We start from the raw sequence: 23465 nt of genomic DNA on the forward strand, positions 1-23465 counted from the left end.
GTTCAAGCTGGATTTAGAAAAGGCAGAGGAACCAGAGATCAAATTGCCAACATCTGCTAGATCACCGAAAAAGCAAGAGAGTTCCAGAAAAACATCTACTTTTTCTTTACTGACTATGCCAAAATTTTGTGTGGATCACAACAAACTGTGGAAAATTCTTAGAGATGGGAATACCAGACCACCTGACCTGCCTCCTGAGAAATCTATACGCAGGTCATGAAGTAACAGTTAGAACTGGACATGGAACAACAGACTGGTTCCAAATCAGGAAAGGAGTATGTCAAGGCTTATATTGTCACTCTGCTTATTTAATGTCTATGCAGAGTACATCATGCAAAATGCGGGGCTGGGTGAAGCACAAGCTGGAATCAAGATTGCCGGGAGAAATATCAACAACCTCAGATATGCAGATAACAGTACCCTTATGGCAGAAAGCGAAGAAGAACTAAAGAGCCTCTTGATAAAAGTGAAACAGGGGAGTGAAAATGTTGGCTTAAAACTCAACAATGAGAAAACTAATATCATGGTCCCATCACTTCATGGCAAATAGGTGGGGAAACAATGGAAATAGTGAGAGACTTTATCTTTATGGGCTCCAAAATCACTGCAGATGGTGACTGCAGCCATGAAATTTAAAGACGCTTGCTCCCTGGAAGAAAAACTATGACCAACCTAGACAGCATATTAGAAAGCAGAGATATTACTTTGTCAACAAAGGTCTGTCTAGTCAAGGCTATGGTTTTTCCAGTAGTCATGTATGGATGTGAGAATTGGACTATAGAAAGCTGAGGGCCAAAGAATTGATGCTTTTGAACTGTGGTGTTGGAGAAGACTCTTGAGAATCCCTTGGACTGCAAGGAGATCCAACAGTCCATTCTAAAGGAAATCAGTTCTGAATATTCATTGGAAGGACTGATGCTGGAGTTGAAACTCCAATACTTTGGCCACCTGATACAAAGAACTGACTCATTTGAAAAGACCCTGATGCTGGGAAAAATTGAAGGCAGGAGGAGAAGTGGACAACAGAGGATGACATGGTTGGATAGCATCACCGACTCAATGGACATGAGTTTGAGTGAACTCTGGGAGTTGGTGATGGATAGGGAGGCCTGGTGTGCTGCAGTCCATGGGATCACAAAGAGTCAGACAAAACTGAGTGACTGAACTGAAGGAACATAATAATCACTCATCAAGTTATGAGACTCATAAATACAGTTGTTAAGAAAACAAACAAAACTCACCAGGAGATAGACTCTAAACTTTCTTTTCTACTGTAGCGATTCAATTTTCTGTAGGAACCATTACTGAAGGAAATGAATACTATAACTAAAGAGTCTTTATTAGGCACAGAAATTTGTACTAATCAAAGAGTCATAATAGAACCTAACTTACCAAACATAATCACTTTACCTTCAGATTTTTCAGACTCTGTTAAGAATAATAGCAGAAAAAAAAAATACAACCAACTTATGGGACTCTGAGAAGATGGTAGCAGCAGACAGCATTCCTTTTGGATCTTCCTAAATTCCCATATAAAAATAGACAAAACAACTAGATAACAAAATTTTAAAAACCCATAGACAGTCTTTACTAAAACAAACAAGCAACAAATAATGAGACAAAGTTTCCCACAAACTCCAGAGTAAACATGGATATAGAAAAAACACCCAAGCCACAAGATTCATAGTCATCCAAGGAAGAAGGGGGAACCAAAGGGTAGCAGAATGTGCCACTCATTCCAAAATACGCCACTTGGCATAAGGATTATTTTTTGAGCTAAAGATAGCTGGAAAACAGCAGGTACAGGTAGAGTATGCTGATAAAAGGAAGAGCTAAAACACTCATATGGAGGATGTTCTCTCTATACCATGAAGAAAATAATATTGTTATCTCCAGGGAAGGGAGCTGAGGCCAAAATAATTTAAAAGGCCAGATCTTATAAATTAACCCTTCTCTCCCTAGTCACTGGTCTGTGATTAATGACCTCCTTGTCTTATCTCATTTTCACAAACATTAACATGAGTTTGGGAGAAGTCAAGTCCAACCTTCACTGATGACCTTTAAGGGGCTCAAGATTTTTGAGGAAGAAGTGCAACTGTGATGGAAACAGTAAGAGAACTATCAATAGAATTAAAAGCAGAGGCTGAAATGTGACTGAATCGCTGCAATCTCAAGATAAATCTTTTACAGACGAGGAGTTGCTGCTTCTAGATGAGCAAAGAAAGTGGTTTCATGAGATGGAATCTACTACTGGTGAACAAACTATGAAGACTGTTGAAATGACAACAAAGCATTTAGAATATTACATAAACTTGGTTGATAAAGTAGTGGCAGGGTGTGAGAGGATCTACTCCAATTTTCAAAGAAATTCTACTGTGTGTAAAATGCTATCAAACAGCACTGCATGCTATGAAGAATTTGTTCAAAAAATGAAAAACAGCCAGGATGGTATGCCTAAATCAATTTTTTTACATATCATCATTAGCCACAAAGAATGTGACCGACATGTAATTTCTATTGTGAAAATATGAATTTTTTAATTTTCATTTTCCAAATGTAAAATTAAAATCCTGAATATTTCTCAAAGCTAACACTGCCCCCAATTTCACCATTACAACACATGAGATTTTGATATCTAGAAGGGTCAGCATCCTACTAATTATTGCACATGAACAACACATATAGATGAACATAGGATAATGATAATATTAACGGTAACAATTACTGAACATCTATATCAAACACTCTATATACATTTTTTCATAATCATTAAATCTGCAAAATATATATTATCATCATCCTCATCTTTTATAGATGAAAAAACTGACACTCAGAGAAACTAAAACTTTTTAAGATCCCTCAGCTAAGTAAGCATTATTGAATAAGATAAATGCTCATTCAATGGAAAATGTGTTCTCTCGCAACTGTTTAAAAATTTTTATATTTGAAGGGAAAGATCAGTACCAGGGAAGAATTACTTCAGGCCAAAGTAAAAGGAATTTGTCAAAGACTGATTCAACAATCCTGAGAGGTCCTGAGTAGATGGCACAGTGGGAAGAGCAAAATATTGGGAGCCAGGCACTGAGTTTTCAGTCCTGCCTCCAGCACAATGTTGTATTACATTGTATTATACTGGTAAGTCACTTGCCAGTTTCCACATCTTAAAATGAATAAGATTAACAAGGAGCATCCTAATGCCCAGTATTATGACTCCATGATGCAAGAGTGATTTCTGTAGCTGGTGACATTAAAGGAATTCATAGCAGTGTAAAATGAAAGCCATCCTAGGCACCTACAGTTAAGTGCTTTAGGCAGCTCAGAGGTTGGGGACTTGAGGGCAAGAGAGCCACAAGTAGCCATGCTTAAGTTAAATGAAGAAATATGGATCTCTGCCTCGGATAGGCTCACTGTGGGATAGAAATGGGTCAATGCACATATAAAAATTAGTAAAGGGGGAAATATATAGTAATAAATTCATTTAAGGAATATCTGTGACTACGGGACAATCGGCACTCTTGCTGTTATTATATAAAGCACCAAAATCACAAATAGCAACTTGGGAAAAGAATAAAATAAAAAGCTTTATGCCAAGGCTGGAGTTCAATAAAACATTCAGGCAAATAAAACAATCTGTCAAAGTCAGTGCTGGCCACACCTTCTACAAACTCTGCCACAGGATCTCAACACTTTTGTGTTGAGGTGGCATTTAGAATTCAATGAGTCTTCTTTTCTCAGTCTTCACTGCTAATAATAATTTTCAAAATATCCACTCCGTGTGGAGTATTATGCTAAGAATCACAAAAATATAAAAAGAAATGTACGGCATGCCCCTAACCACAGAGAATCCAGTACAAAATGCATGGGAAAATAAACTAACTGAAGCCAGTGAGTGTATGTCTGTGACTACATGCATACACACCATTTGCTTTGGAATTTAATCACATTTTCCCACTGAAACAACAACACAGATAGATAATGGTATTAGTTCCAGGTCACTCCTCAAACTTATTCAATGCATGTTTAATTGCCCCTCAGTAGTTTTCCTTAATTCTAGGTGATCCTCAACCAGTTTGAGAAACAAATAGGAATGGTGCTATATACCTGGGAAAATCATATGCAATATTATGATATAATTTTAGAATTAGAAAATGAAAAACTATTTTTCATGATACAAAAAAACTACTGTTTTCATTCAAGAAATTTAGAAATAAATGGTAGTAATATAATCTATATACACAGTACTATGTACTAAGTATTACTCTAATCACTTTACTTATAATTATTTATCCTGATCATTTCACTTATTTTATTATTAAAACAACTCCAAGGAGGTTCTTTGGATATCCCCAGTATTAATGTGAATAAACTAAGGCATAGGGAGGCTATTTTCCCAGTCACATAGCTCGACAAAGCTTCTTGACTGGTAGAGATACAGATGATAACCTATTTTCTGAGCAAGCTCATCACCCAACATTCTTTACTGGGGCTGAAAATAGGGCTTGGAGGCATGAGGGCACTCATATGCTTATATATACTTATAGTTACATAACCACTTTTTTTTTTTTTCAACAGTAGTAAAGTGAAATGACTCAGAGTGGTAGGGCCCCAGAGAATTCCATATTACTTATACTATAGATAGGCTCACGCAAGGGCACAAAGGATATACGTACATGCTATTCACTACAGCGGTATTTGGGATGGCTAATGACTGAAAACAATCTCCATGTCCATCAGTAGGGAACAGGCTAAATATATTTTGATACTTCTACAAGGCAAAGCTGAACATCCTTTTAAGAGAACGGAGTAGTTTTATACTTATGGATAAGGAAAAACCACCTTTTAGTATTAAGAGACAAAAAAAGTGTAAAATAACAGTTACATTATTATTCAACTTGTGTGAGAGAGAAAAGGAGATGTTTACTACAAATGTGCTTGAATATGATTAGAAAATTTCTTAACAATAAAGAAATTATTTACAGTGCGTACTTCTAGGAAGTACAGAATGGGGAAAAGGATCAGTATATAGCAGAGAAAGAGATCTGTGTTTTGATATACTTTTGTAGTGAATTTACTTTTACCAAAAGCACGTATTGCTGATTTTATATTAGCTTAATTAAAAATGGAGTATTACAGATCCTAACATCCTTTCATATAGTGGTTCCTAACAATAAGCCACTATATGAAAGGATGTTAGGATCTGTAATACTCCATTTTTAATTAAGCTAATATAAAATCAGCAATACGTGCTTTTGGTAAAAGTAAATTCACTACAAAAGGCTGAGCGACTTCACTTTCCCTTTTCACTTTCACACATTGGAGAAGGAAATGGCAACCCACTCCAGTGTTCTTGCCTGGAGAATCCCAGGGACGGGGGAGCCTGGTGGGCTTCCGTCTATGGGGTCACGCAGAGTTGGACACGACTGAAGTGACTTAGCAGCAGCAGCAGCAGCAACAATAAGCCAGTATGTAATGATCAGTGGGGAGACGTGTCCCAAATAATTTCTAATAGTTGTTAAGCTAGAGAAGTTTATGAATTATTTATTTTTTATCAACAAGAATAAAATCAGCATCTCTTTAATTAATCCACTAATACAAAGGGGAAAGAAAAAAGAGACATTTAAGATTCAAACAGAAGAAAAAAAAAAAGAATTGTATCCTAAAGACGATTAATTTTAAAGAGGCTGCATCCCAGAGGAATGGAGGGCCTCAAAAAATAAACAAGGATTCTCCCCATCTGGAAGTTCTCAGGGATGCAAACACTTTTCAAAAAGTAAGGAAACACCTTTATGTAATCTCTAGTCCCAGAAAATGAGGAGGAATTTTTCATCCTTTTTAATATGTTTTTGTATAGTTTATAAATAATATATTTACAGTGCTATTAATATACTATTTATAATTAAGTATATAAAGCGTCTGCCTCCAATGCGGGAGACCGGGGTTCGATCCCTATTCTTGCCTGGAGAATCCCATGGATGGAGAAACCTGGTAGGCTACAGTCCACGGGGTCGCAGAGTCGGACACAACTGAGCGACTGAACAGAACAGAACAGAATACAGTATTTAGAGGATCGTTGCTCAAATATGTTTTACTGATAGAGCAAACAGTCAAAAATGTTTGGAAACTACTGATGTAGCCCAACAAATTTAACACGGTTAAGAGGAAAGCATAAATGATACTTTCATAGTCAAAGAATAAAAATTAAAAGCTGTGTAACAGTGTACTATGTCTAAAGTTTTTGAATTCTCTTCAGTTTTTTCCGGTATCAATCCTTGACTATATCCTGCCACTTCCCAAAATAACATTTCCTGATTCTGACCATTCATAATCATTCTGACCATCCCAATTTAATTCCTTCATTCTTTTGAAAAGGCCTCCAGACTTTCTGTATGGAGTTCTTCACTGCCGGCTTGTTCAGAAGTGTGAGATTCTTTTTTTTTTTAACTTTTCATTTTCTATTGGAATATACCTGATTGATTAATAATTTGACAGTTTCAAGTGCAGGGCGAGGGACTTACCTATATATATACACGTATCCCTCCCACCCAGCCTGCAACATAACATTAAGCAGAGTTCCCTGTGCTATAATACAGTAGATCCTTGGTGGGTATCCATTTTAAAAATAGCAGTGTGTATATACTGAGATTCTTTAAAAGCTGAGAAAACTTCCAGCTATTTCCAAATGTGAAAGTACTTATCCAGTGATTTTTAAATATCTCTGGCCCTCTTAAACTGTCTTCTCCCTACAGACCAACTGGAACTCTTTAAGTCTGGCAAAAATTCCTCAGTTGTCTAGCGGCTCATCCTCCCTTTCACACTCCTACACGTCATTCCTGTTATGCAGAATAAACACAATCCACACCACCAAAACAAGATCAAGTCCCCCCCCCCCGCCTCCCCCCAACTCTCCTCAGGATTCCCTTTCCTCTTACAGCCTGCCCACCTCTGATTCCTGGGATTTTAGTGTTGATGGGAACGCACGATTAGTTCCCTTCTCTGAATCTCTCCAGCAACTCATTAGCGGGATCGTTCTATAGGCCCTCTTTGGCATTATTATCCCCAACGTTTCTGCGATCTCTGCCCTCGAGACTTTGGATCTGTTTGGGTCCCGCCTCCCCTTCCCTACACTAAGTTTGTTTAGGGCCGGAGCGCAGGGCCCCGGCAGGTTCTCTCCGACGTTGGCTGCTGCGTACGCAGGTCAGCCAGAGAAGGCCGCTCAGGGAACAAGGCCGTGAAGAGAGGACTGTCCGGAACGCCTTTCTTCATCGCTCCCGGAGGAGAAACTTCCTGGGGAGGGGACAGACAGTGGATATGTGTCTAGAGGCCGCATAGGGCGACCCCGAGGCCATCCGGCGGGGCCAGCAGGCGTGTGGACGATTACAACTAGGCCTGGTAGGTGAAGGGAGGCGGATAGAAGGGCCAGATCCCGGGCTGAATCAGGAGAGGCGGGACGGGGGGAGGACCGAGTGTAGCTGCTTCGGCAGCCCCGCAGGCCCTGTGGCGGGGGTGACCGTTACAAGACTCAAGAAGGCGAAGAGTTGGGGAATGTCCCCCACTCACCTGGAAGAGGCTGTCGCCGGAGGCTCCAGCTGCCCCCTCCCAAATTTAAGCCACGTCAGCTCAGGAATCCCGTACGCGACACCTACCACCGCCGCGCCCCGCCGAGGGACTCAGCCACTCGCAGTTGGGACGGAAGACGGGATTAGGATATGGACCAATCAGGACGGCCGGCAGCGCGTTACCAGGGAGACCAGGCACGCCTTGTTTGTAACTAAACCCATCAACAATGCGAGAGACCAATTGATGTCGGGAAATGCTCCGCTTCCTCAAAGAAACAGCCAATGGACTCTGAAGAGCGGAGCAAGGGCGGAGTCAAACGCGAGCAAGTGTTCCGGAAGAAAATCTGTGGAAAAGCCGGAAATGCCGGGAGGGCGGGCGTTCTGCTTAAGGTCAGGTGTTTCCAAAGTGGGATGGGTCGGCCGATTTCTTCTAATTCCTCCATGAGGTTGACCGTGCCTGACTTAGATTACGACTTGGGCTTTTGCAGAGGCACTGCACAGCGGGAATCAGCTGCCATTAGGATTGTTGAATGAGACGTGAGAAGGGAGTGGCGATATGAGTTTTGCTCGTGGAGTCATAAAATATTACAGCCGGAAAGTAGGTTGTCTAATATGACCTTTTCCCTTTACTGATGAAAAATGAGAATCAGTTTAAAGTGACTCGCCCAAAGACAAACAGTGACTTACTAATGAAACTCGGGCTAGAACCTGGCGTCTGTATGAAACGGTCAGGGGTGTTTCTAAGGACATGAGTGAGAGAGAGAACTGTGAATACTAGGAAATGCCTTTTAAGAAGTGGAGCTTAAATTGGCTCTTACGCAGAGGCTGAGGGTTCGGTTCCTGGAATGGGAGTCAGTGACGCGCTCCGGTAACAGCGCAGGAAACGTACATCTCTCCTTAAACCCCCAAGGAAGGAGGGAAAGTAGCCAGTTCCTGTGATTTCAGGCACTGTCTTGACAATGAGTATTATTTGAATTGTTGAGTCTTACTGTGTACCAGGCACTGAGCCCACCATATGCATCCTCACCCTAATCCTTACATAACCCTTTGAGGTTCAGTAAGGAGATCAGTCCTGGGTGTTCATTGGAAGGACTGATGCTAAAGCTGAAACTCCAATACTTTGGCCACTTGATGCGACGAGTTGACTCACTGGAAAAGAGTCTGATGCTGGGAGGGATTGGGGGTGGGAGGAGACGGGGACGACAGAGAATGAGATGGCTGGATGGCATCACCGACTCGATGGACATGAGTTTGAGTGAACTCCGGGAGTTGGTGATGGACAGGGAGGCCTGGCGTGCTGTGATTCATGGGGTCGCAAAGAGTCGGACACGACTGAGCGACTGAACTGAAGGCCTCTGCTCGCTACCCATCTAAAATTGTAATCGCCTGTAATCACTGTGTACTTTTCTTGGACCTGCACATATAGCTGCAGTCAAGAAATAAAAGTTCCTGCCCTTTTGAAAATAACAATTTAGCGAAGAGAGAGAAAAACAGTTGCCCCTTCAACAGCACAGGTTTGTGTGGCACTAGTCCACTTATGCACTAATTAAAAAAAATATATATTACACTGCTTGGCCTGTGGTTGGTTGAACCTGTGAATACAGAACCACCTATAAGGAAGAAACAGGTATAGGGAGAACCAACTGTGATTTATTCTAGGGTTTAGGACTGCAGAGGGTCTGTCCCCCTAATTCCCACACTGTTCAAGGATCAACCTTAACATGGTAGATGGCAAAATGCCTTGGGAAAAATTAGCAGAGACGGGGTATAGTGGGTTCAAGGGATTGCAGCTTTGGAAAAACCGAGACAAGGCATGCTGGCTTTTGTTTCTCTTGTACTTCTTAAAACTTGGAACATAGAGGGCAGCCCTTCCAGGGCCAACGTGAACCAGGGCTTGCAGGGCTTATTCTGCAGGCTCTCCCAGAGATTTTATTTGAGGTCAGTGAACAGGGGAATGTTGCTGATTATCAACTGCAGCTGTTCAGGGTTAAGGCACCCAGCTGACTATATCAACAGCTGAAATTTCTCCCTGATAATTTGCAGACCTCTCAAGTATCTGGTCTCTGTGAGTTATATTTAAATACAGTCATCAAATAAAATCCTTAGGAATTAGGATTCCAGAGGGGATGAAGAAGTCTAAATTATGAGATCTGGACTTTGTATGAAAGTATCTATGTATACTTGGCTGCAGAGGTCTGAGTCTTTGTCGGCTATATTTCTCTACATCAGCAAAAATCCCAGAAGGATCCAGAATGTACCAAATATCTACTACTCAAAGTTTAAGCATATATTGTTCTTCTGAAACCCCTGGTTCTCAGAAGTAATGAGTCAGGGATGTTCCTTTGGAAGTGCAGAGATACCTGTGCTTAGTTCGGTGCCCATCTCTTTACTAGGGACTGCCTGCAGAATGCAGCCACAGCAGATGGGAACTGGTGTCCCACCTATGATGAAACCAGAGGGACTGCTGCTCTGTGAACTACTTGGGCCTTGCTCTGGTGTCCCATGGAGGCTAATATGACATCAGCTAGATTTCAGGCCATTTGTCTCCATGTTGGTATTGGTAGTCATCCTTCATATTAATTAACTCCTAGATCTGATGTCAGAGGAGGCTGTCTACAGGAATTGGAACTTTTGTTCTTTTTTGAACTTTCTTGAACTTTTCCTCCTGGGAATGTTAGCACTCCTGTTTAGGCACTAGACCCATGGAGAGACTGATCTGACTTTAGGAAAACTGAGACCAGGCCTGATGACTTTTGTTTCAGCTTCTTGTCTCCTTGAAACTTGGAAGGTACAGCAGCCCTTGATGTGTATTTCCCAGCTCAGCTCCAGTTTTTGCTCTCCCTGGGTCCCTATAGATAGTTCTATCTTTGAGGATGAAAGAGGTTGGGATCTGAAGGCCTCTTCTATCTGTGAAGCTGCAGGTGTCTCCTTACCTCCTGCAGGATGAACTTTGGGATGGGGAACAAGGATGGCCGGTTGTTTCTTGAGAGGGTTTTAAGTGCAGAGTGGATGTTCTGGTACAGGCTTCTCAGAGGTATCAGAGATGTCTGAGAGATACAGATACTTGCCAACTTATGCTCCTGTCTTGATACTATCTTTCAGTTCTTTCTGAGCATCCTCAAGCAGTAATTTTGCCCAAAGGGGCAGGGCCAAGCAGTAACCTTAGCACATGGGAGAAGAGGAGAGCTGAAGAGGCCAGGCTTCCTTGCCTGTGAGGGGACGAGAGTTGTCTCCCAGGCATGGTCTTTCTAGGAGCTGCTCCATGGTATTTTGTAGAGGAGAAAAAACATTCATGCCATAAGAGTGAGTGAAGTCGCTCAATCGTGTCCAACTCTTTGCGACCCCATGGACTATAGTCCACCAGGCTCCTCCGTCCATGGGATTCTCCAGGCAAGAATACTGGAGTGGGTTGCCATTTCCTTCTCCAGGGAATCTTCCCGACCCAGGGATTGAACCCAGGTCTCCCACATTGCAGGCGGACGCTTTAACCTCTGAGCCACCAGGGAAGCCCAACTCAGGTACTATTTCTGTATGAATTGTTACTGAGCATTTACAATATATGAAGAAGTCATGTGAGGCAATGGTGATTTTCTTATCCTGAGGCACTTACAGCCAAGAGCATGAGGAATCTGAAATCAGAGAGAAAATTCCTCTCATTCTATACTGATTAAACAAATACTTACTAAGCACCAACCATGTGTCAGGCACTGATGTGGTTTATTTTTTCACCTGAAATCTAAGAATAAATCTCAGGCCATTAAGCAAGCTTTGTGTTGGAGACTTTTCTAGCCCTTCAGTTTGAAGAATGTTCTTATCATGTATCCTAGGGAATGTGGCAGGCCCCTCTTTTGGAGAGTACTCTAAAAGTCCTTCAGGAGATACAACTGTATTTAATGAGAATATACTGGCACAAAGAGGCCACTAGAACTCAAGTTACACATCAAAAGGACATCTCTGATATGCTTCATAGGTACTTTCAAGGACTGTATCACTAAAGCCTACCCTCATCAATATTCCTAGTTAAGAACATCACCAAGATGAACAAAGTCACTTCACCATCGCTGATATAATAAATTTGATAATTTGCATTTAGAGCAGATATTGTGAGAAAGTCTATAGACCTCCTATACATCTTTAAATTGTCCTAGGTGTGTCCTGCTCAGTGAACTCTCCTTAATCTTTATTAGAAGCTTTATTTAACAATTAAGATATTTACTGCATTTACTACTTTAGAGTTCTAAGCATGCTGTTTAGCAAAGTATATTCAACCAAGAGTCAAAACTAAGTTATTAATAGGTTTTATATAACCAGCAGTTAACAACCTGTCTTCTGATTCCTGAAGTAAATACAGCCCTAGACTTTCTCTCCTGCTTTATTCATCTCAGCCTTCAAGATTACCAGGCTCATTTCCTTTCCTTACATACATTTTAATTGAGTTGACAAGCATAGGAAAGACTGGTTAATATGAATGAAAGATTTGGCTGCATAATTTATAGATCCAGGAATAAGACACCTTATAGGACTCCTGAAAGGAAACGTGTAGAGTTTCTGCTCCCTGGGAGACTCTTTCCCATCAAACTATGTGACTTCTTTACACTTGTGTAGTGTGGAGGGTTGCATATTCTAGAGATAGCCATCTAGGACCTCACCTCCACTCTCTTGTCTTCTGCATGTCATATGGGCATTCTATGAAGCCAGTTTATTCCTTTCATATTTATTATTTTAACTTGATTTACTTAATCTTTCTATTCTGCTTTCTTTTTTAGTGTATTACATGAAAAGTCAAAGCACTTAAAATTGCTTGGTCTCTTAATGAAGGGCAAGACCACTTTTTCATGTGTGCTAGCCAAATCCACACTCAACAAATAATTACCTTTGTACCTTCTTCATAATACATTGGTTGAATAAATATAGTATTTTTTCATTCTCTCTCCATGAAACACTCCTATTTTACTCCTTGAGCTGCTCAATTCATTCTTTATTTCACTTCTTTGAGTGGCTTCTTCTCACCATCTCTCAGATTAAGTGACTCTCAGGTACACATTATTTCCTGCAAAATAGTAGTCATCACACATTAAATCATTTATTTGTTAAATGGTTATCTCTTCTTTTGGAACATAAGCTCCATTAGCAGAAACTGAATCTGCCTTCTGCATCTAGCACAGGATTTTTTACATCATAAATGCTTATAGGTATTCACTAACTGAATAGTATGTTAGTTTAAAATCTCTGATATAACAGATACTCTGTCAAGTACTGAGAACTCAGTCTTTAATTGAACACCTCAAAGTGCATAAGTATTGCAATAATATATAAAAAATGGGCTTCTTTGGTATCTCAGCTGGTAAAGAATCCTCCTGCAATGCAGGAGACCCCAGTTCAATTACTGGGTTGGGAAGATCCCCTGGAGAAGGGAACGGCTACCCACTCCAGTGTTCCTGCCAGGAGAATCCCACAGACAGAGAAGCCGGGTGGGCTGCAGTCCAGGGGGTTGCAAAGAGTCAAACACTACTGAGCAACTAAGCACATTGCAGTAATAGTGAAGGGACTAAAAAAATTATAGAGCACCATCCCAACTCTAAAGAAGTGTTCTGTAAAACAAATGGAACATTTTCACACAACTAATTAAATATCTACAAAAATCTCAAGTACCAAATGAGTGAGTGAGTGAGGAAATGATTAGCTGAAATGAATAAGGGGTTCATTGTAGAATTGTATAGACCTGGCTTTAAACTTGGGTGAATTAGTCAATGTCTCACAGCTTCAGTTTTCACATCTATAAAATGAAAATTATAAATGTTCCTATCTGTAGGGTTGTTGTAAGGAATAAATGAGATAATGATCATAAAATACTTACCAGAGTCAGGCATATATCACACAATAAATGTTTATTATTTAGCAGTAGCAGTAGTAGTATAATTAGGTTCCTGAAAAGAGGTAATGTGGGATGGCTTGATGATGGGTCTATGAATAGCATATACTTACATTCTCAAATAGACTAGGGAAGGGACAAACTGCTAAAGACTAATACTGCAATGATTATGCTAGATCAAGAGTTCTTAAACTTTTAGGTTTCAGGACTGCCTAATATACTTAAATATTAGTTAGGACTCAGGATTAGGGTTCTCCAGAACAGAGAAACTCTGTGTCTTTTTTAATAGATAAATAGTTATATATGCACTTATCTCACATGCTAGTAAAGTGATGCTTAAAATTCTCCTAGCCAGGCTTTAGCAATACGTGAACCGTGAACTTCCAGATGTTCAAACTCGTTTTAGAAAAGGCAGAGGAACCAGAGATCAAATTGCCAACATCTGCTGGATCATCGAAAAAGCAAGAGAGTTCCAGAAAAACATCTATTTCTGCTTTATTGACTATGCGAAAGCCTTTGACTGTGTGGATCACAATAAACTGTGGAACATTCTGAAAGAGATGGGAATACCAGACCACCTGACCTGCCTCTTGAGAAACCTGTATGCAGGTCAGGAAGCAACAGTTAGAACTGGACATGGAACAACAGACTGGTTCCAAATAGGAAAAGGAGTACGTCAAGGCTGTATATTGTCACCCTGCTTATTTAACTTATATGCAGAGTACATCATGAGAAATGCTGGGCTGGATGAAGCACAAGCAGGAATCAAGATTGCTGGGAGAAATATCAATAACCTCAGATATGCAGATGACTCCACCCTTATGGCAGAAAGTGAAGAGGAACTAAAGAGCCTCTTGATGAAAGTGAAAGAGGAGAGTGGAAAAGTTGGCTTGAAGCTCAACATTCAGAAAACTAAGATCATGGCATCTGGTCCCATCACTTCATGGCAAGTAGATGGGGAAACAGTGGAAACAGTGGCTGATTTATTTTTGGGGGCTCCAAAGTTACTGCAGATGGTGATTGCAGCCATGAAATTAAAAGACGCTTACTCCTTGGAAGGAAAGTTATGACCAACCTAGATAGCATATTAAAAAGCAGAGACATTACTTTGCCAACCTAGGTCCGCCTAGTCAAGGCTATGGTTTTTCCCGTGTTCATGTATGGATGTGAGAGTTGGACTATAAAGAAAGCTGAGCGCAGAAGAATTGATGCTTTTGAACTGTGGTGTTGGAGAAGACTCTTGAGAGTCCCTTGGACTGCAAGGAGATCCAGCCAGTCCATCCTAAAGGAGATCAGTCCTTTGTGTTTATTGGAAGAACTGATGTTGAAGTTGAAACTCCAATACTTTGGCCACCTGATCCAAAGAGTTGACTCATTGGAAAAGACCCTGATGCTGGGAAAGATTGAGGGCAGGAGGAGAAGGGGATGACAGAGGATGAGATGGTTGGATGGTATCACTGACTCAATGGACATGGGTTTGGGTAGATTCCGGGAGTTGGTGATAGACAGGGAGGCACTTCATGGGGTCGCAAAGAGTTGGACACGACTGAGCGACTGAACTGAGACTGAATATAGAAATTGGCTCAGTTGTTGGTTATAAAGGATGAGAAGTCCCACAAGCTGCCTTTTGCAAACTGGAGAACCAGGAAAGTCAGAGGTATAATTTAGTCCCAGTCCAAAGGCCTGAATACTAGGGGAGTCAGTGGTATAACTCCCAGTTTGATGCCAAAGGCTTGAGAACTTGGAGACTGCTGGTGTTAAGTCCCAGAGTCTGAAAAGCCTGAGAACCAGAAGCTACTATGCCTGACATCCTAGCTCAGAAAGAGACAATAAAAATTTGCCCTTCTTTCACCTTTTTTCTTCTGTTCGGGCACTCAGCAGATGGATAATGCCTGCTCACATTGGTGAAGGCAGATTTTCTTTATTCAGTCTATTGATTCAAATGCTAATCTCTTTCAGAAATGGTCTCACAGACACACCCAGAAATAATGTTTTACCAGCTGTCTGGGTATCCCTTAGCCTAATCAAGTTGACACATAAAATCACATATGCCACTGAACTTTTGTTTCAGTTCAGTTTAGTTCAGTTCCTCAGTCATGTCTGACTCTTTGTGACCTCATGGACTGCAGCACGCCAGGCTTCCCTGTCCATCACCAACTCCCAGAGCTTGCTCAAACTCATGTCCATTGAGTCGGTGATGCCATCCAACTATCTCTTCCTCTGATATCCCCTTCTCCTCCTGCCTTCAATCTTTCCCAGCATCAGGATCTTTTCCAATGAGTCAGTTATATCCAATGATGTGCTTGTAAATGTTTAACATCTGGGGAAAATATTTCTTCAGGAGTACCATTTACTGATTTCTGGGGTGTAGGCAAACCCACCATGACTGAGTTCAGTCTACTAATACATCATCACCAAATGTGCAGAAATGATGAAAAACACACACAAAAATAGTATTTCCTACATACAGATACAATAGATATAATATTTTCAAATATGATTTACTGAATTGTCGGTTTATGTAATTTTATTTTTAATTAACATTGATATGTATTCAAATGTGAATTCACATTAATATATTAAAGTTGAAGTTAAAATTAATTTTTACTCCTTTATTTATTACTGAACTGATTAAGAACATTCTTAAGTGAAGGTCATATTTTGTTTCCAATACTATGAATTCATGGCTATAAAGAATGCAGTGGTTACTGCAGCAGTCAGGTGCCTCTGTCTTGATTTGTGCCAGCAGTTTCACCACCATTGCTTCTGTACTATCAGTGTAAATATCAACACAGTATAAAAGGCAAATAACATCTTAGTATTATTATGAAAATAGTTTTGACCCTTTGGTAACTGAAGGGGTCTCAGGACCGCCTCTTACAGGGGTCCATGAGCAACACATTGAAAATTGTTGTTTTATACTGTAGACTCCTAAAGGGAAAAGTGTTATTCACCGAATCGTGTCTGACTCTTTGCGACCCATGGACTGTAGCCTGCCAGACTCCTTGGTCCATGGGATTCTCCAGGCAAGAATACTGGAACGGGTTGCCATTCCTGTCTCCAGGGGATCTTCCCGACCCAGGTATTGAACCCAGGTCTCCTACACTGCAGGCAGATTCTTTACCATCTGAGCCACGAGGGAAGCCCAAAGAGAAAAGATTGACATTAATTTTAAAGAAAAGTTATGTTGCCTGAGTTATATAATTTGAAACTCATTAATCCAACTATTTCATACAGATTTACAACTCTCCAAACATTTTTAGTCTTACAGACATTAGGTATGTGCCAGTTAACTTTTGCCTGCAGAACACAACTCTTCAGTCAGTTCCTCTCTTTGGCTGATAAAGAAACTATAGAACCTCTCTTCAAAAATTTCATTGAAAAATTGAAGTAAGTAGAATGTTAAAAATTTTATTAAGAAATAGCAAACAATTTTTTGAAGTATAATTTTGAAGCCCTTTAATTCATATGGGTGAGTAGCTATGGAAATATAGCTATGTTGCCATGAATGCCCTTGATACTTTGGCAAAGAAGAAATAAGGTCTATGAGAACATAATGTTTCCCTCATTTATTTGAAACATTTTCAAACTCAAGAGAATTCATTGATAAGTCAGAAATAGACATTTTAAAACAAACTGGACTAATATTGGGATTCCTAGGTTGTGCAGTGGTAAAGAATCTGCCTGCCGATGCAGGAGATGCAACAAACATGGGTTCGATCCCTGGATGGAGAAGATCCCCTGGAGGAGGAAATGGCCTCTCACTCCAATATTCATGCCTGGGAAATCCCATGGATAAAGGGGCCCGGTGGCCTATAGTCCATGGGGTCACAAAAGAGTCGGATACAACTGAGTGATTGAGCACACATGCACAGGCCTAATGTTTCCACATAGTTGCTTTTATTTTAAAATTAAGTGTGGCCCGTGAGAGTGATTCCTATAAATGCTTTTATCTCCCCTAGATCCTATTTTAAATGTATAACTTCTCTGGCACCCTTTGAGACTTTACATATCGCCATTACATATATGAATTTTGTAACAGTCCTAAATAGGAAATGATTATTTTGTAACAGTCCTAAATAGGAAATGATTAAGAGTCTAAGGAAAAACCACAGCCACGAATCCATGGTATGTACACCGAATCATCCAAGTGGTAGGGTTTCCATTTTCTTAGATGCGGTTGTCTTCAGTCAGATGCCTGCCATCACCCAGATTCCTTCATAGAGATATTCGTTTCTTTATACCAGCTTTGACTATCTAATGTCCTTTCATTTTGCCCTGTAGACTCTCTTAAACAATTCTTGCAGGGCAGGTCTAGTGATAATCAACTTCCTCAGCTTTGTTTCCCTGTGAATGTCTTAATTTCTCTCACATTCCTGAATTACAGTTTTGTCAGATAAAGGATTCTCTGTTGACAGGTATTTTCTTTTAGCACTTTAAATATATTGGCCCACTGCTTTTTGGCCTGTTAAATTTCTGATGAAAATTCTGCTGATATTTTTTTGAGGATCTTTTGTACATGAAAAGTCACTTCTCTTTTGCTGATTTTAAGATTCTCTACCTTTGACAGTAAATTAACTTTTAAATTGATTAAAAATAAGAAAAAATCCTTTTATATTTAATTTTTACAATTTCCCTCACTTTTTTCTTTGTGTAGATCTAATTTCTATCTTGTTCCTTCTGTCTAAAAAATCTTTGTTGTTGTGTCAACTCAGTTGTGTCCAACTCTTTGTGACACCGTGGACTGCAGCCCGCTAGGCTTCCCTGTCCTTGACCATCTCCTGGAGTTTGCTCAAACTCATGTCCATTGAGTCAGTGATGCCATCCAACCATCTCATCCTCTGTCATCCCCTTCTCCTCCTACCTTGACTCTTTCCCAGCATCAGGGTCTTTTCCAATGGGTCGGCTCTTCTCATCAGGTGGCGAAAGTATTGGAGCTTCAAGTATCAGTCCTTCCAATGAATATTTAGGGTTGATATCCTTTAGGATTGACTGGTTTGATCTTGCTCTCCAAGGGACTCTCAAGTCTTCTCCAGCAACACAGTTTGAAGGCATCAATTCCTTGGTGCTCAGCCTTTTTTATTGTCCAGCTCTCACATCTGTATATGACTACTGGAAAAACCATAGCTTTGACTAGACGGACCTTTGTTGGCAAAGTAATGTCTGCTTTTTAATATGCTATTTAGGTTTGTCATTACTTTTCTTCTGAGGAGCAAGCATCTTTAATTTCATGGCTGAAGTCACTGTCCACAGTGATTTTGGAGCCCACGAAAATAAAGTCTGTCACTGTTTCTATTGTTTCCCCATCTATTTACCATGAAGTGATGGGACCTGATACGATGATCTTCGTTTTTTGAAGTTTTTCCTTTATGATCAGCTTTGTTTTTCTGTAAAAATCTTTACTTTCATTTGTTGTATATGGAATTCTGAGTTGATAATTTTTTCTTTTAGCATTCTAAAGATGTCATTAACATTGTCTTCAGGCTTGTATACTTTCTGATGAGAAATCTAGCAAAACTCTATTTGTTCCTTGGAATATGATTTTTCTTTTTTCTCTGCTCTCATGATTTTCTATTTATATTTGATTTGAAGCAATGTAACTATCATGTATTTAGGTGTGCTTTTATATTTTTAACATAAATGTTATTTATCCTGCTGAGATTCTCTGGGATTATTGAATCTACATTTCATTAATTTTCTTTTTTTTTTTCCATTTCATTAATTTTCAAAAGTCCTTGGCCATTTTCCTTTACCTTCTTCTACCTCATTTCTCTTTCTTCTACTTCTGGAACTCCAGTTAATTGCATGTTATACTGCTAGTATATTTCCTAGCTCTTGGAGGCTCTATTCTCCCTACTTTATTCTCCCTACTTCTCCACCCCTCATCTTTTTTTTTTTTCTTTTGGTGTTTCTGTTTGGAACATTTCTACTAATGTACTGGCAAATTCATCTATTTTTTTTTATTCAATTCTAGTCTGCTAATGAACTTGTCAAGGAACTGCTAACGAACTTAACTTCTGATATTGTACTTTTCCTAGCATTTCCACTAATCTATTTTTAAACTCGCATATCTGAAATTCCCTATTTCTTTATGCATGTTGTCAACTTTTACATTTTATTTTTATTAATCACAGTTATTAACATCTTTTTTGGTGTGTGTTCCAATATCTGAGTCATCTCTGAATATGGTTTTGTTATCTCTTGATGAAAGTTGGTTTCTTTCCCCAGCTTTTTTGTGTGTCTCAGTTTTTGACTAAACGTCATACAGTATAGAACAGAAAAGAATAAGGTAGATACTGCTTATGCCCAAATATGGGTACATCTCTCTTTATATCAGACAGTTAATGTATGGGTGTTTTATAAGAAAGGATTTGTTCTTTGCCTTGAGTTCCTGAGATGGGGCTTCTAAACCCTTGAAATTTCCCAAGTGACAGGAGTGTGTTTATTATTTGTGGTGGGTGTAAAGGGACTAAAGTGTTAAGGCTTTGAGCCACATATCAGCTTGATTCCTGACCGCTGGAGAGGTGGCAGGAGCTGAAGATTGACTTAAATCACATGGTCAATTGTACAATTAATCATGCTTACGTAATGAAACTCCAGTGAAAATTCTCAACATTAAGGCTCAGTTGAACTTCCTGATTGGTGAGCACTTCAGTGTGCCATGGAGAGAGGGTAATGTATACTGATTCCATGGGGAGAGGGCATGGAAGCTCGATGTTTGAGATCCTCCAAACTCTTGCCCAACAAATTCTTTACTTGGCTAAATGTTATTTGTATCATTACAGCAAAACTATTCAAAAGTATTCCTGAGTTCTCTGGGTTGTTCTAGTGAATTATCAAACCTGATAAGTTTGCATCAACTCCCAAATTTGTGGTCAGTTGGTCAGAAGTGTAGGCAGCCTGCTGCTGCTGCTGCTGCGTCACTTCAGTCGTGTCCGACTCTGTGCGACCCCACTGATGGCAGCCCACCAGGCTCCCCGTCCCTGGGATTCTCCCACTGGAGTGGGTTGCCATTTCCTTCTCCAATGTGTGAAAGTGAAAAGTGAAAGTGAAGTCGCTCAGTCGTGTCCGATCCCCAGCGACCCCACAGACTGCAGCCTACCAGGCTCCTCCATCCATGGGATTTTCTAGGCAAGAGTACTGGAGTGGCTTGCCATTGCCTTCTCCGAGGCAGCCTGGGTACACCTGAATTTATGGCATCTGAAGTGAGGGAAGTTTTGTTGGGGATGACCTCAACTTGTGGAGTTTGAATTAATTCCAGTGGATAGCATTATATGCCTAAATAACTTCTTAGCACAAATGGCCAAAAAGTACATGAAAAGGTGCTCAATATCAATAACCATCAGGGAAATGCAAATCAAAACCACAATGAGCTAACACCTCACACCTGTTAAGATGGCTTTTATATTAAAGAAAAAAGAAAATGAGGTAACAAGTGTTGAGAAAATATGGAGAAAAGGAAACCTTTGTACTTGGTTGGAATGTAAATTCACTTAACCATTATGGAAAATAGTATAGAGATTCCTCAGCACTCCCATTCCCCAAATAGAACTACCATGTAACTCAGAAATCCCCCTTTTGGGTATATATCTGAAGGAAATGAAATCAGTATCTCAGAGACATCATTGCAGCATTATTCATAATCATCAACAGATTGTGAAAAAAACCTAAGAGTTAATGGATGAATGGATAAAGAAGATGTGAGAAAATATAAACATGATATTATTTGGTCACAAGAAGGTAGGAAATCCTGCATTTGTGACAACAAAGATGAACCTGGAGGATACTGTGCTGAGTAAAATAAGCCAGAGAGAGAAAAACTGTATGATTTTACTTGAATGTGGAATCTAAAAAAAAAAAAGTCAAACTCAGAAGGTAGAATGGTGGTTACCAATGGCTAGAAGGTGAGAGAAATAGTGAGATTCTGGTCAATGCAAACAAACTTTCGGTTATAAGGTGAATAAAATCTTCAAAATTTAATAATTATAATAGCAATCTTGCCTTTGGATTCTATTTTGTCATAATTTGAAAGTGACTTAAACAGATATGAATATTCCTAAAATGAAAAACAGGATGCAGAGTAGCTTTTCTATGGAATTTCTATTAACTAGCAGAAATTTCTATTTCTAGATACTAACTATATAGGTTTCTAAAATTAAATGTTATGTATTGGGTCTCTATTTGTATTATACCCACTCTAGTACTCTATTCTGTATAGAAAATGAGCTATGATGTGAGCAAGACATCCAATAAAGTTGTTGCTGTTCAGTGGCTCAGTCATGTCCAGCTCTTTGTGACCCCGTGGGCTGCAGCACGCCAGGCTTCCCTGTCCTTCACCACCTCTTGGAGTTTGCTCAAACTAATGTCCATCAAGTCAGTGATGCCATTCAACCATCTTATCCTCTGTCACCCCTTCTTCTTCTGCCCTCAGTCTTTTCCAGCATCAGGGTCTTTTCTAATGAGTAGGCTCTTTGCATCAGGTGGTCAAAGTATTAGATCTTCAGCTTCAGCATCAGTCTTTCCAGTGAATATTCAGGGTTGATTTCCTTAGGGATTGACTGGTTTGATCTTGCTCGCCAAGGGACTCTCAAGTCTTCTCCAGCAACACAGTTCAAAGGCATCAGTTCTTTGGTGCTCAGCTTTTTTCATTGTCCAATTCTCACATCCATATGTGACTACTGAAACAACCACATCTTTGACTATACAGACCTTTGTCAGCAAAGTAATGTCTCTGCTTTTTAGTACACTGTTCAGGTTTCTTATAGCTTTTCTTCCAAGGAGCAGACAGCTACAGTCACCATCCACAGTGATTTTGGAGTTCAAGAAAAGAAAATCTGCCACTTACTGTTTCCATTTTTTCCCCATCTATTTGCCATGAAGTGATGGGACTGGATGCCATGATCTTAGTTTTCTGAATGTTGAGTTTTAAGCTAGCTTTTTCACTCTGTTCTTTTACCTTCATCAAGAGGCTCTTTAGTTCCTCTTTGCTTTCTGCCATTTGGGTGGTATCATCTGCATGTCTGAGGCTATTGATATTGCTCTCCTCAATCTTGATTCCAGCTTCTGATTCATCTAGCCTGGCATTTCTCATGATGTATTCTGCATAGAAGTTAAATAAGTAGGGTGACATTATATAGCCTTGACATACTCCCTTCCCAATTTTGAACCCAGTCTATTGTTCCATGTCTGGTTTTAATTGTTGCTTCTTGACCTGCATACAAATTCCTCAGGAGGCAGTTAAGGTGGTCTGACAGTCCCATCTCTTTAAGAATTTTCCACAGTTTGTTGTAATCCACACAGTCAAAGGCTTTAGAGTAGGTCAAGGAAGTTTTTTTTCTGGAACTCTCTTGCTTTTTCTGTGATCCAACCAGTCCATCCTAAAGGAAATCAGTCCTGAATATTCATTGGAAGAACTGATGCTGAAACTCCAATACTTTGGCCACCTGATGCAAAGACCTGACTCATTGGAAAAGACCCTGATGCTGGGAAAGATTGAAGGCGGGAGAAGGGGATGACAGAGGATGAGACAGTTGGATGGCATCACCGACTTGATGGACATGTGTTTGAGTAAGCTCTGGGAGTTGGTGATGGACAGGGAAGCCTGGCATGCTGCAGTCCATGGGGTCATAAGGAGTCGACATGACTGAGCAACTGAAATGAACTCAACTGAACTGAACAGATGTTGGCAATTTGATCTCTGGTTCCTCTGCCTTTTCTAAATCTAGCTTGTACATCTGGAAGTTCTTGGTTCATGTACTGTTGAAGACTAGGTTGAAGGATTTTAAGTATTACCTTGCTAGTTTGTGAAATTAGCACAACTGTGCGGTAGTCTGAACACTCTTTGGCACTGCCCTTCTTTGTGATTGGAATGAAAACACACCTTTTCTAGCCCTGTGGCCATTGCTGAGTTTTCCAAATTGGCTGGCATAATGAGTGCAGCACTTTAACATCATCTTTTAGGACTTGAAATAGCTCAGCTAGAATCCCATCACCTCCACTAGTTTTGTTTGTAGTAATGCTTCCTAAGGCCCACTTGA

General features: G+C 40.1%; 1 protein-coding gene across 16 annotated transcripts in view; it reads right to left on the reverse strand.

The window, feature by feature from the left end:
• GOLGB1 (golgin B1) overlaps positions 1 to 7694 on the reverse strand; it is a 76243-nt gene extending 68549 nt beyond the window's left edge. For 12 of the 16 annotated variants that reach the window (XM_088837461.1, XM_055437922.2, XM_055437755.2 and 9 more), the window contains exon 1: positions 7558 to 7693. The gene's annotated coding sequence lies outside the window, so the exon portion shown is untranslated. Of the gene's footprint in view, positions 1 to 7557 lie in introns of all 16 variants that reach the window. The other 4 variants (XM_055437411.2, XM_055437257.2, XM_088837454.1 and 1 more) reach the window with 3 other exon arrangements.
• Positions 7695 to 23465: the final 15771 nt, after the last annotated feature.

Source organism: Moschus berezovskii, chromosome 1, assembly GCF_049115385.1.
Source record: "Moschus berezovskii isolate FMDL1 chromosome 1, NW_MosBer_1.0, whole genome shotgun sequence".
Classification (NCBI taxonomy): domain Eukaryota; kingdom Metazoa; phylum Chordata; class Mammalia; order Artiodactyla; family Moschidae; genus Moschus; species Moschus berezovskii.